Consider the following 13505-nt stretch of genomic DNA (forward strand, 5'->3'; position numbering starts at 1 on the left):
TACTTAATGTTAGTTAATAAATGAGAATTTAGGACCTGTGACCCAATTCAACGTTGCCTTCTATGATACAACATAATCAACATGGCCTGTGAGAATTTTTCTCACTCTTTTGCTTTTATTTAGTTGCAGAGGTACTTCATGCACCTTGTAACCAGTTGTATTAGTCATGGTTCTCTAGGGGGACAGAATGAATGGAATAGGTATATATCTAATGGGGAGTTTATTAAGTATTAACTCACACGATCAAAAGGTCCCACAATAGGCCGTCTGAAGGCTGAGGAGCAAGGAGAGCCAGTCCGAATTCCAAAACTGAAGAACTTGGAGTCTGATTTTCGAGGGCAGGAAGCACCCAGCACGGGAGAAAGATGTAGGCTGGGAGGCTAGGCCAGTCTCTCTTTTCAGATTTTTCTGCCTGCTTATCTTCTAGCCACGCTGGCAGCTGATTAGATTGTGCCCATCCAGATTAAGGGTGGGTTTGCCTTTCCCAGCCCACTGACTCAACGTTAATCTCCTTTGGCAATGCCCTCACAGACACACCCAGGATCAATATCCTTCAATCTAATCAAGTTGACACTTATATTAGCCATCACACCAGTTAAACAAAGAATAGAAGGTTTAGAAAAACCTGGCCAAGTGCGGTGGCTCACGCCTATAATCTCAGCACTTTGGGAGGCCAAGGCGGGTGGATCACCTGAGGTCAGGAGTTCAATACCAGCCTGGGCAACATGGTGAAACCCCGTCTCTACTAAAAATATAAAAATTAGCTGGGCGCAGTGGTATGTGCCTGTAATCCCAGCTACTCGGGAAGCTGAGGCAGGAGAATTGCTTGAGACTGTGAGGCGGAGCTTGCAGTGAGTCGATATTGTGCCATTGCACTCCAGCCTGGGTGACAGAGTGAGACTCTGTCTCAAAAAAAAAAAGAAAGAAAGAAAAGAAAAAGCTTTACCTCCCCAATCTAATCCCACGCCCTGGGATCACCAGCGTTAGGTTTGGTTAATTCTTCTTCTACATCATTCTTTATGTTCATACAAAAATATACAAATGCATGTGTATTAATTAGTCAGGGTTCTTGGAATCAGCTTTGTTTGGGGCACAATGGCAGACACCAAGATGAAGTTGTACATAAGACATTTAAAATGTAGTAATAGCAATTCCCTCTTTTGAAAAAGCATAAAAACCAATACATGCTTTTAAATGTCCAGCAGAACAGAACTAACAAACATGAAAAATAACATCACCAAAAAAAGAATGATCATCCTCAACTAATACACATCATTGTGATGCCACTGAATGGAAAGGAAAATGTAATCGTGCTGAGCAGGTACGGAAGCGGCACTAAGCTTCAATTCTCCTTCATTTGAGGGTGGCAAGGGGTGACGGAACAGGAAGAAAAAGCTGCCCTCTCAGAGTATTCATCAGACACCCTAGTTTTCAGTCCTTTATAAATCTAATTAAGGCTGGGTGCAGTGGCTCACACCTGTAATTCTAACACTTTGGGAGGACCAGGTGGGCAGATTTCGAGCCCAGGAGTTTGAGACCAGCCTGGGCAACATGGTGAAACTCCATCTCTACTAAAAATACAAAAATTAGCCGGGCGTGGTGGTGCACACCTGTGGCCCCAGCTACTCAGGAGGCTGAGGAGGGAGGATCACCTGAGCCTGGGGAGGTTGAGGCTGCAGTGAGCTGTGATCGTGCTGCCATACACCAGCCTGGGTGACAGAGTGAGGCTCCTTCTCAAATAAATAAATAAAATCTAATTAAAGGACCCTACATTACGAAGCCCATATTTTTGGCCAGCTTTTTTCAGGCTGGCAGATACTTTATCTAGGGATTTAGGAAGAAAAGCAATGCACCAAAACATTGTTTTTCTTTTTTCTTTCTTTCTTTCTTTTTTTTTTTTTTTTTTTGAGACAGAGTCTCACTCTGTTGCCTAGGCTAGAGTGCAGTGGCACGATCTTGGCTCTCTGCAACCTCCACCTCCCAGGTACAAGTGATTCTCCTACTTCAGCCTCCCAAGTAGCTGGGACTACAGGCGTGCGCCATCACACCTGGCTAATTTTTGTATTTTTAGTAGAGACGGGGCTTCACCGTGTTGGCCAGGCTAGCCTCGAACTCCTGACCTCAGGTGATCTGCCCACCTTGGCCTTCCACGGTGCTGGAATTACAGGCGTGAGCCACTGCGGCTGGTCCAAAACATTGTTTTTCAATGCCTACTATCAACGGTGTTACTCCTAAGGAAAATTATAGAATAAACTTAGATAGCATCTTATGTAGCTTAATGACTTTAACCATGGTCCAGTGTAGATCTAAATGAAGAATGATCCAGGTGTCTTCTGGAAGCCCCTTTCTGATCTGCATACTATTTCATGTGGAAGTTACATTCTAGAATCCGATGAATTCATCCATGGGTATATGGAAATATTGCTAGAGGCTGCAAGCATGATCACCTGTCAGCCTCAAGCTATCTGGCTACATGGCCCCAGGAGAGCAGTAATAACTCTGGGACTCAAATCTGTAAAAGCAGGAACTTTGGACCACATAACTAAGATTACTTTCAGCAATAAGAGTCTATGGAAAATTACTAAGCTTGTCACTATTTTTGTTCAAAAGTAACTTATTTACCGACCTACCTCAGAAATACTATAAGTGTGGTTCCAGACCACTGCAATAAAGTAAATATCACAATAAAAAGAGTCACACAGATTTTTCGGTTCCCCAGTGTATATAAAAGTTATGTTTATGCTATACTGTAGTCTATTAAGTGTGCAATAGCATTATGTCTAAAAAAAGTACATACCTTAATTTAAAAAATATTTTACTATTAAAAATGCTAACGATGGCTGGGAGATGTGGCTCACGCCTGTAATCCAGCACTTGGGAGGCCGAGGCAGGAAGATGGCTTGAGGCTAGGAGTTCAAGACTAGCCTGGGCAATATGGCGAGACTCTGTCTCTTAAAAAAAAAAAAAAGAAAAAAAAGAAAAGAAAATACTAACAATCATCTGAGCCTTTAGTGAGTTGCAATCGTTTCGCTGATGGAGGGTCTTGTTTCTATGTTGATGGCTGCTGACTGATCAGGGTGGTGGTTGCTGAAGGTTGGGTGGCTGTGGGAATTGCTTTTTTTTTTTTATAATTTCAACCTTTATTTTAGATTCAGGGGATACATGTGCAGGTTTATTACATGAATATATTGTGTGACATTGAGGATTGGGGTACAAATAATCCTATCACCCAGGTAATGAGCATAGTACCCAATAGGTACTTTTCAGCCCTTGCTCCCTTCTCCCCTCCTCCCTCTAGTAGTCCTCAGTTTGGTTGGTCCCCTCTTTGTGTTCATGTGTACTCAATGTTTACCTTCCAATAATAAGTGAGAATGTGCAGTATCTGGTTTTCTGTTCCTGTGTTAATTCGCTTAGGACAATGGCCTCCAGCTCCAATCATGTTGCTGCAAAGGACATGATCTTGTTCTTCTTTATGGCTGCATAGTATTCCATGGTGTATATGTACTACATTTTCTTTATCAAATCCACCACTGATGGGCATCTAGTTTGATTCTGTGAATAGTGCTTTGATGAACGTTCAAGTACATATGTCTTTTTTGTAGAACAATTTATTTTCCTTTGGGTATATATCCAGTAATGGGATTTCTGGGTTGAAAAGTGGTTCTGTTTTTAGCTCTTAGAGAATTCTCCAAACTGCTTTCCACAGTGGCTGAACTAATTCACGTTCCCGTCAACAGTATATAAGCATTCCCTTTTCTCTGCAGCTTTGCCAGCATCTGTTATTTTTTGTCTTTTTAATAATCATCATCCTGACTAGTGTGAGATGGTATCTCATTTTGGTTTTGGTTTGCATTTCTCTGATGATAGTGATGTTGGGCATTTTTTTATATGTGTCTTGGCCACATGCATGTTGTCTTTTGAGAAGTGTCTCTTAATGTCCTTTGCCCAATTATTTGGTTATTTGGTTTTTGCTTGTTGAATTATTTAAGATCCTTATAAACTCTGGGTATTTGGCCTTTGTTGGATGCAGAGTTTGCAAGTATTTTCTCCCATTCTGTGAGTTGTCTGTTTACTCTGCTGATAGTTTCTCTTGCTTTCCAAGTCTCTTTAGTTTAATTAGGTCCCACTTGTCAATTTTTGTTTTGGTTGCAATTGGAGGACTTAGTCATAAATTCTTTGCCAAGGCTGATATCCAGAATAACATTTCCTAGGTTTTCATCTAGGATTTTTATAATTTGAGGTCTTAGATTTAAATCTTTAATCTGGATTTTGGCGATTCTAATACATATGTACTAGTATCTTGTTTTAATTTGCATTTCCCTGATGACATACAATGCAAGCATCTTTAAAAAATTTTTTTTTGTTTTCTTAATTTTTTTGGCTCCCCACAGGAAATGAAACCATCTTTTCATATGCTTATTTGCCACCTATCTTTGGAGAGGTGTCTGTTAAAGTCTTTGACTTATTTTTTGATCTGGTTCTTTTCTTATTGTTGAGTTTTACCTTGTATATTTTCGATAACAACCCCTTATCAGATACGCCTTTTGCAAATATTTTCTCCCAGTCTGTGGTTTGTCTTTTTATTGTTTTGATAGTGTCTTTTGCAGAGCAGGAATTTTTAATTTTAATGAAGTCCATGAAGTTATTTCATGGGTCATGCCTTTGGTGTTGTATCTAAAAAGTCATCACAAAATCCAAGGTTATTTAGATTTTCTCCAAAGTCATCTTCTAGGAGTTTTATAGTTTTGTATTTTATAGTTAGGTTTGTGATCGTTTGAGTGGAAGAGTGTAAGGTCTGTGTCTAGAGTCATTTTTTTGCATGTGGATATCTAGTTGTTTCAGCACCATTTGTTGAAATGTTTACCTTTTCTCCACTGTAATGCTTTTGCTCCCTCAAAAATCAGTTGTATTTATGTGGGTCTATTTCTGGACTCCCTCTTCTGTTCCATTGATCTATTTGCCTATTCTTTCATCCATACCACATGCTTACTGTAGCTTTATAGTAAGTCTTTAAGTTGGGTAGTGTCAGTATTTCAACTTTGTTTTTCTCCTTCAACACTGAGTTGGCTATCCTCGGTATTTTGTTTCTCTGTATCAACTTTAGAATTAGTTTGTCAGTCTCTACAAAATAAATTGCTGGGATTTTGATTGTGATTGCATTAAATCTATAGATCAAGTTGGGAAGAACTGCCACCTTGACAATATTGAGTCTTACTACCCATGAACATGGAACAGCTCCCCATTTATTTAGTTTTTCCTTGATACTCATACCTTTGTCAGAGTTTTATGGTTTTCCTCATATGTATCTTATACATATTTTGTTAAATTTATCCTGAAGTATTTCATTTTTGGGGATGCTAATGTAAATGTATATTTTAAGTTTCAAATTCCACTTGTTCATTTTTGATATATTAGGAAAGCAATTTACTTTTGCATATTAACTTTATATCCTGCAACCTTGATATGATGACTTTTTTTAACTTTATGTATACATATTTAATTAGAATAGACATAAACCAAAAAGAAGAAAAAAATCGGAATAAAGTGTCGCTATCATTTTGTTTGCAAGGAGGAGTCAGGAAATGGAACAAATTACCGGAAAAATATCCTAAGACCATCCTGAAGTAGCTAGGTTACATAATCTTAAGAGTCAAATGCCAAAATTCTTGTACCACTTAATCCACAAATGAACAAAAGAGGAGTCAAAAGTTTATCCTATTTAGTGTAATAATTTTTACATTAAATATATAGTGATTTGCTTCTCACAAAGCGGTACTAGCAACTTTTAGTAGAAAGAAGTTTCCATTACGCATTGACTAAAAAATCTCAAAAACAATTAAGCAGCTATGCTATAGCTCAGTAAGTACCATTAAACTGTTCTGTGTACATTTCAGGTTAATACATTTAATGGCTAGTGTATATTTCAGGTTACTAGAGAACGACATTTGGGTTTTAAAAAGGCAGCAACAATTATATTTTGGCTTTTAGTCTAGATGCTTAACATAGTTAAGGCAACAGTTCAAGCTGTTGCCTTTCAAGTAAAGGTAGCTAAAATTTAAGAACAATCATCATAATCTCTTGCAACCTACATACACTGTTTAATGCTTACATGGAATGAAACCAGTGTTCTTAATTGACATGTTACACACACACACACACACACACACACACACACACACAGAATTTTTTTAAAAATCAAAGGCAATCATTCTAAAGGTACTATGGTAGCATGTTAAAAATGCAAATATGCTATAGAACTAAAGTAATATGAACAGCACTACTCATTACCTAGGAGAAAGGTGACTGGTTTTCACACAAAGCTAAACCTGTATCAGTCATCCTAATCACAATGCCTTAAAAAAGCATCAGGTTTCCAGTAGAGGAACTATTCTAGGAAAGTCAGTAAATCTCTTGAAAGTTTCACCTCTGTAAAACCAGGATAAGGCTACAACTATTTTGAAATCTGAACAAGGTATCAGATGAAATAGTAAGATTCCCAATCATAATGTAAGATAGAAGGCCAGGCGCGGTGGTTCATGCCTGTAATCCCAGCGCTTTGGGAGGCCGAGGCGGGCGGATGATGAAGTCAGGAGTTTGAGACCAGCCTGACCAACATGGTGAAACCCCGTCCGTACTAAAAATGCAAAAATTAGCCAGGCACAGTGGCAGGCGCTTGTAATCCCAGCTACTTGGGAGGCTGAGGCAGGAGAATCGCTTGAACCCGGGAGGCAGAGGTTGCAGTGAGCCGAGATTGCGCCACTGCACTCTAGCCTGGGCAACAGAGTGAGACTCCATCTCAAAAAAGAAAAAAAAAAAAAAAAGATGGGAAGGTCCTCATGCAGCATATGCTTGCTGGCTCTGGGAAAGCTACATGTGCATAATACCGAAGTTGCCGAAGAAGGAAACTGGAGACGTTCAGTTACATTTCCATGGTGCCATGAATTTTAAACCTCAGAAATGGTGTGGTCCGTTAGGCTTTTCATAATGCTTGGTACCATCCGCTTAATAATATGTTCAAAGATAAAAGCAGGCATAATTGTAATAGTAACTACAGTCCCAGATGTTGACAGTATGTCTGCAATTTGAGAGTCCTTCAATTCAATGACATTCTGTCCATTGATTTCACAGATGTTATGTTCTGTGAGAAGACCACTTCTGGCTGCAGAGCTATCTTTCACTATGGATATTATTTTTCCGTTTTTAAAGATAAAACCAACATGTCCAGTGCTATCCTTATGCATGGTAATCGTCCGTTCAAAGGGCCTGTCATGAATGGTCATGGTAATCTCTCCAAAATCCTGTTTGAGCACCTTGTGCGCTTTCTCAGAGCTCTACCCTGCACAGTTTTCACTATTAATCTGGAGTACTTGGTCCTCAATTGTCAGACCAACCAATGAGGCTGGAGAATTAGCCTGGACTAGCTGAACAAATATACCATTATCTATTGATTTAAGCCTGAGTCCAATTTTTCCATCTTGATCCTTACACAAAATGACTTCACGAATCCCTTGCTTAATTTCTGTTCTGTGAATTCCAACATCATTACAAGTTACAGGAGCCACCATATAGTTCATACTGGAAGGTCTTGCTACCAACTGCCCTTGAATTGGTGCACCAGAAACCATGGCCACATTTGCACATATTTCTTCTTCATTTAAACTCAGGCCCATGTATTGAGAGAGCTCTGGATATAATTTGGGATACAGATTTCCATTTTGAGAGATGGGAGCAGAAGCTTCTGACAAAATTGCTGGATTGGCAGAGTTTGCAGAAAAAGTAGTTTGAGCCCCAATTACTTTGTCTACCTTCAAGTCTTCAAGAGATAGATAGAGAGACATTTTTGCAGGGTTCTTCTAGCCCACAAGGACCCACTCGCTGCCGCTGCCTCCAGTCACTGGCACCAAATTCTCTATGATGACTTCTTAATTCCAAGAGTGTTTGTCAACTCTCTTGAATTTTCTACGTAGATGACCATGCCATCTGTGAACAAAGACAGCTTTATTTCTTCCTCCTCAATCTGTATATCTTTTACTTTTTTTCTTGTCTTATGCATTAGCTAGGACCTCCATTACAACATTGAAAAGCAGTGGTAAGAGGGAACATTCTTGCCTTTTTCCCAATCTTACTGGGAAAGCTTTGAGTTTCTCACTAGAGGTGGTTTATTCTAAGGGATTGGCTCATGAGATTGTGGGGGTTGGCAAGTCTGAAATCTGAATTCAGGTAAGAGTTGATGTTGCAGCCTTGAGAATTCCTCCTCCTTCAGTGAACCCCAGTCATTGTTTTTAAGGCTTTCAACTGATTAGATGAGGCCCACCTACATTATAGAGGTAGTCTGCTTTATTCAAACTCTAGTGACTTAAATGTTAGTCACATCTAAAAACATATCTTTACAATAACATCTAGACTGGTGTTTGAGCAAACGACCTGGCACCATAACCTGGCCAAGTTGATACACAAAATTAACCATCACAATATATAAACAGATTATAAGAATTTTTAAATTTGCGTTTCACACAAGCGGAATCATACTATATACTTTTCTGTGGAACTTGCTTATTATCTTACAATAATATGTCATATTATTATTAATAAAATAATATCTCATACTTATCACTCCAGGTCATTCCTTATAGCTATTACTCTTTCTTTTAAATAGTTGGGTAATAAAAAGAAATGAGATCATGTCCTTTGCAGGGACATGGATGGAGCTGGAAGCCATCATTCTCAGCAAACTAATACAGGAACAGAAAACCAAACTTCATATGTTCTCACTTATAAGTGGGAGCTGAACAATGAGAACGCATGGACACAGGGAGGGAAACAACACACACTGGGGCCTGTCATGGGGGCGAGGGGAGGGAGAGCATCAGGAGAAACAGCTAATGCATGTGGGGCTTAATACCTAGGAAATGGGCTGATAGGTGCAGCAAACCACCATGGCACATATTTACCTATGTAACAAACCTGCACTTCCTACATATGTATCCCGGAACTTAAAATAAAATAAAACAAAATTTAAAAATAAATAAATAAATAGTTGGGTAATATCCAACCATTTGCCCGTTTTTGGTGGGCAGATTATTTCCAGTTATGACCAATGCACAAAACATCTTTACACATATATACTTACGTATTGGTACAAGTATTTCTATAGGCCAGAGTCCCAAAAGTGGGATTACTATGTCAAAGAATATGTGCATGTTTGATTTTAATAGATCCTACCAAATTACTTTCTTAAAATGCTATAGCAAATCTCCAACAGAAATTAAAGAAAGTACAAACTTTCCCACATCACTGTCAAAATTAGTTCTAAATTTTACCTTATGGATGAAAAATGTTATCCTATTATTTGTGTGTGTGCTTTTTAAAATTTTTTAATTGTCATAACATAAAATTAACCATCTTAACCATTTTTAAGTGTACAGTTCAGCAGTGTTAAGTACATTTACAGTGTTATGCAACCAATCTCCAGAACCCTTTTTAATCCTGCAAAGTTGAAACTCTCCACCCATTAAATAATAACTCTCCATTCCCCACCCCACTTGGCCCTTGGCAACCACCATTCTACTTTCTGTCTCTACGAATTTGACTACTCTAAGTACCCCATATAAATGGAACCATACAATATTTGTCTTTTTGTGACTAGCTTCTTTCACGTAGCATGTCTTCAATGTTCATCCATGTCATAGCATGAGTCAGACTTTACTTTCTTTTTAAGGCTGAATAATATTCCATTGTGTATCTATATCATATTTTGTTTGCTCATTCGTCAGTGGACATTTGGGTTGCTTCCACCTTTTGGCTGTCATGACTAATGCTACTATAAACATGAGTGTACAAATAAATTTTTGAGACTCTGCTTTCAATTGTTTTGAGTATATACCCAGAAGTAGAATTGCGGGATCATATGTAATTCTATTTTCTATTTTTTGAGGAACCTCCGTACTGTTTTCCATAGCAGCTGCGCCATTTTACATTCCCACCAACAGTGCACAAGGGATTTCTACATATCCTTGCCAACACTTGTTATCTTCTGTTTTTTTTTTTGATAGTAGCCATCTGTTGCGTTCTTTTCTGTTTTTTTTTTTAGTAGTAGTCATCCTTCTGTTATTATTTTAACATATATTCACATATTTATAATCACATGTTTTATATATCAGCTATCTGCATTTTCTGTTCTAAGAATTACCTGTTTATGATTTATAGTCTTCACCTTTTTTCTATTGGGTTGTCTTTTTCTTATCAATATATAGAAGCACTATTTGTTGGGTTGGCATGAAAATTGCCATTTCTTTTGGTCAAAAACAGTTGACTATCAGCAATTTTATACAGTTCAACTTAATATTATGAATATTGATATTAATTCTAATATTATAGATATTAATCCTTTATCTGTCATTAATTGCGACTATTTTCTCACAGCTTCTTAGTTGTCCTTTGACTTTTCATGGTGTCTTGTGCAACTGAAAAATTTTAATTGTCTATATTATCAATCTTTTTTTCTTTTATGCTTTCTGAGTTTCTTGTGTTATTTAAGAAGGTCTCCCTAGCTAAATATTACATAAATATTCTCCTAAATTTTTTTACTTTACCTTTGTATCTTCTGTAATTAAAGATTAATTAAATAGGAGTTTGTCTTTGTATTTTTCATTTGCTAGGCAATTATTCTAGCACCATTTATTAAATAAGCCATTACTGAATTGAAATGCCACCTTTATTACACACTTATTAAGTTCTGATAAAAATCAGTTTCTTTCTTCTCTATTCTATTTCACTGATCTATTCACCAATGTCCTACTTTTTTGATTACATGAGCTTTATAGAGAGTTTTAATATCCATTAGGGTAAGATACTAGTAAGTTATTACTGGTCTTGTTTTTCAAAGCTTTACTGGAGATTATTATAGAGTTGGGTTATTGTTCCTCACACAAATCTACAGAGATCCCTAGTTAACAGTTAAATATCTTACACATCTTAATATCTCCCTCAGCTCAGGAAGCCAGCTGTGTTCAAGTTTCAACCAACACTTGAGAGTCTTTTTCTTACGTTCACCTTGGGAGGCCAGTACCCAGAGCTTCAGCCAGGTGATGAAGAGGAGAGGGAGGAAGAGGTGAGTTTCTCCAGAGGCCCTCAGCATAGGCCTATGGTTGCTCATAATTGTACCCCACTGTCCCCAGGATGGACCTCCCAGGTAGGTGGGGTAGTCAAGGAAGGTGGAAGGACAGCAGAAACAAACTACGTGCTTCAGAGTTTGGGTTAGGAATGGCCTCATTCTTTTTTTTTTAGACAGAGTCTTGCTCTGTCCCCCAGGCTGGAGTGCAGTGGCACAATCTCTGCTCACTGCAACCTTCGCCTCCCAGGTTCAAGCGATTCTCCTGCTTCAGCCTCCCAAGTAACTGGGACTACAGGCGCATGCCACCACACCCAGCTAGTTTTTGTATTTTTAGTAGAGACGGGGTTTCCATCATGTTGGTCAGGCTGGTCTCAAACTCCTGACCTCAAGCGATCTGTCTGCCTTGGCCTCCCAAAGTGCTGGGATTACAGGCGTGAGCCACCATGCCTGGCCCTCATTCTCAACAAATATCTAAATGACCCCAAAGTATAAATACCAACTCCTCTACCGGTCAGTCCTCAACATCAATTATCAAATGAAACACATGTAAGCTCCAATGCAGCCATGGGATCTCCCAGCAAGTGTTAAGGACACAGTGAGAGCCAGGTAGGGGCAAGCCAACTGGACAGCATCCCAGAGCACCTACCTCTGCAGGATGCCAGACCATCATGGAGATAAATCAAACATGCCATAGTAGTTAACTCAGGTTTCCACACAAACTCCTCACATAACTAGGGAAACGTACATGGTTCTACTCTCACTGAAGCAGGGGCTACCTCGAGCAGAAACTTCAAATCCATCTTCAGCGGCCTTGTCCTTCTCATCATTTTTGTGATCTGTGTCTACAATGTGTACTGTGCTTCTATTATTCGCACCACTCAGAGTTACTGGTTACAATTAGTTCCAATTCTTTTTAAAAATAGTGTTATAAAAATTTTAAAGTAGGCCGGGTGTGGGGGCTCATGCCTATAATCCCGGTGCTTTGAAAAGCCAAGGCAGGTGGATCACCTGATGTCAGGAGTTTGAGACCAGACTAGCCAACATGGTAAAACCCCGTCTCAACTAAAAATACAAAAAAATTAGCCGGGCGTGGTGGCACAAGCCTGTAATCCCAGCTACTCGGGAGGCTGGGGCAGGAAAATCGCTTGAACCTGGGAGGCGGAGATTGCAGTGAGCTGAGGTCACACCACTGCACTCCAGCCTGGGCGACAAGAGTGAAACTCCGTCTCAAAAAACAAAAACAAAAACATTAAAGTAAAATATAAACTTGGTTGTAAAAGCAACCTTTAAACACTAAAACTGAATACAGAGTAAAAAGAAAGTCTCTCATCCACTCCAGCCCCCCAACCTTCCTTTATTTGTATTTATTTATGTTTTTGTAGAGACAGGGTCTCACTATATTGTCCAGGCTTGTCTTGAACTCCTTGCCTCAAGTGATGATCCTGCTTCAGCCTCCCAAAGTGCAGGGATTACAGGTATGAGCCACCACGCCCAGCTTCCCAATCTTCCTTTAACCTCATTCATGTCTTACATGGAGAGAGAGTTCCAGTAAAGCAGCTACAAGAACCCAGTGTCTTTAGGTTTCTGATTATAAATTAACATCCTGGTTTATTAAATTGCACATTGGTTAACTTTTATCTTTAAAGGAAAGGCCTTCCACTGTAGCAGATCCTACATTGCAGGCTAGGAATAAAGAGGAACTGAGCTGGCCAGTGGGAGAGGGAGCAAAGGCCAGCTGGAGCATGGAGGTGGAGTGAGCACAGGGACCCAGGTAGGTCAATGGCCTAGGTGAAGTCCTCACAGACACAGGGGTTGTGTGTCCTTACTTCTGGTAGCCATGGGGAACCTGAGGGAACCAGGTGGGGCTGTGAATGATCCAGGGGACCGGTAATGCTGAGGGTGTGTAGCAGCCCACTTTTAGAGGCAACTAGCCATTCAAGGCATGGCAGGGGACAAGAAATAGGGCTGGCATGGCCAGGCACGGTGGCTCACACCTGTAATCCCAACATTTTGGGAGGCCAAGGTGGGCAGATCACTTGAGGCCAGGAATTTGAGACCAGCCTAGCCAACATAGTAAAACTCCATCTCTACTAAAAATACAAAAATTAGCCAGGCTTGGTGGCACGCACCTGTAGCCCCAGCTACTCGGGAGGCTGAGGCAGGAGAATCGCTTGAACCCAGGAGGCAGAGGTTGCAGTGAGCAGAAATTGTGCCACTGCATTCCAGCCTGGGCGACAGAATGAGACTCCACCAAAAAAAAAAAAAAAAAAAAAAAAGAAAAAGAAAAAAGAAAAGAAGAGAAGAAAAAGAAAAAGAAGACTGGCAGGACAGGTATGGGAAGGTAGCCCCCTGCCTAGAGGCTGGGGCTCAGAGCAGGTATCCTCTTTCGTGG

At 39.6% G+C, this 13505-nt stretch overlaps 1 pseudogene; it reads right to left on the minus strand.

Annotated features, from left to right (window-relative positions):
- Positions 1–6919: 6919 nt before the first annotated feature.
- Positions 6920–7859, minus strand: LOC129024446 (syntenin-1-like; annotated as a pseudogene).
- Between the last annotated feature and the right edge of the window lie 5646 nt (positions 7860–13505).

Source organism: Pongo pygmaeus, chromosome X (assembly GCF_028885625.2).
Source record: "Pongo pygmaeus isolate AG05252 chromosome X, NHGRI_mPonPyg2-v2.0_pri, whole genome shotgun sequence".
Classification (NCBI taxonomy): Eukaryota; Metazoa; Chordata; class Mammalia; order Primates; family Hominidae; genus Pongo; species Pongo pygmaeus.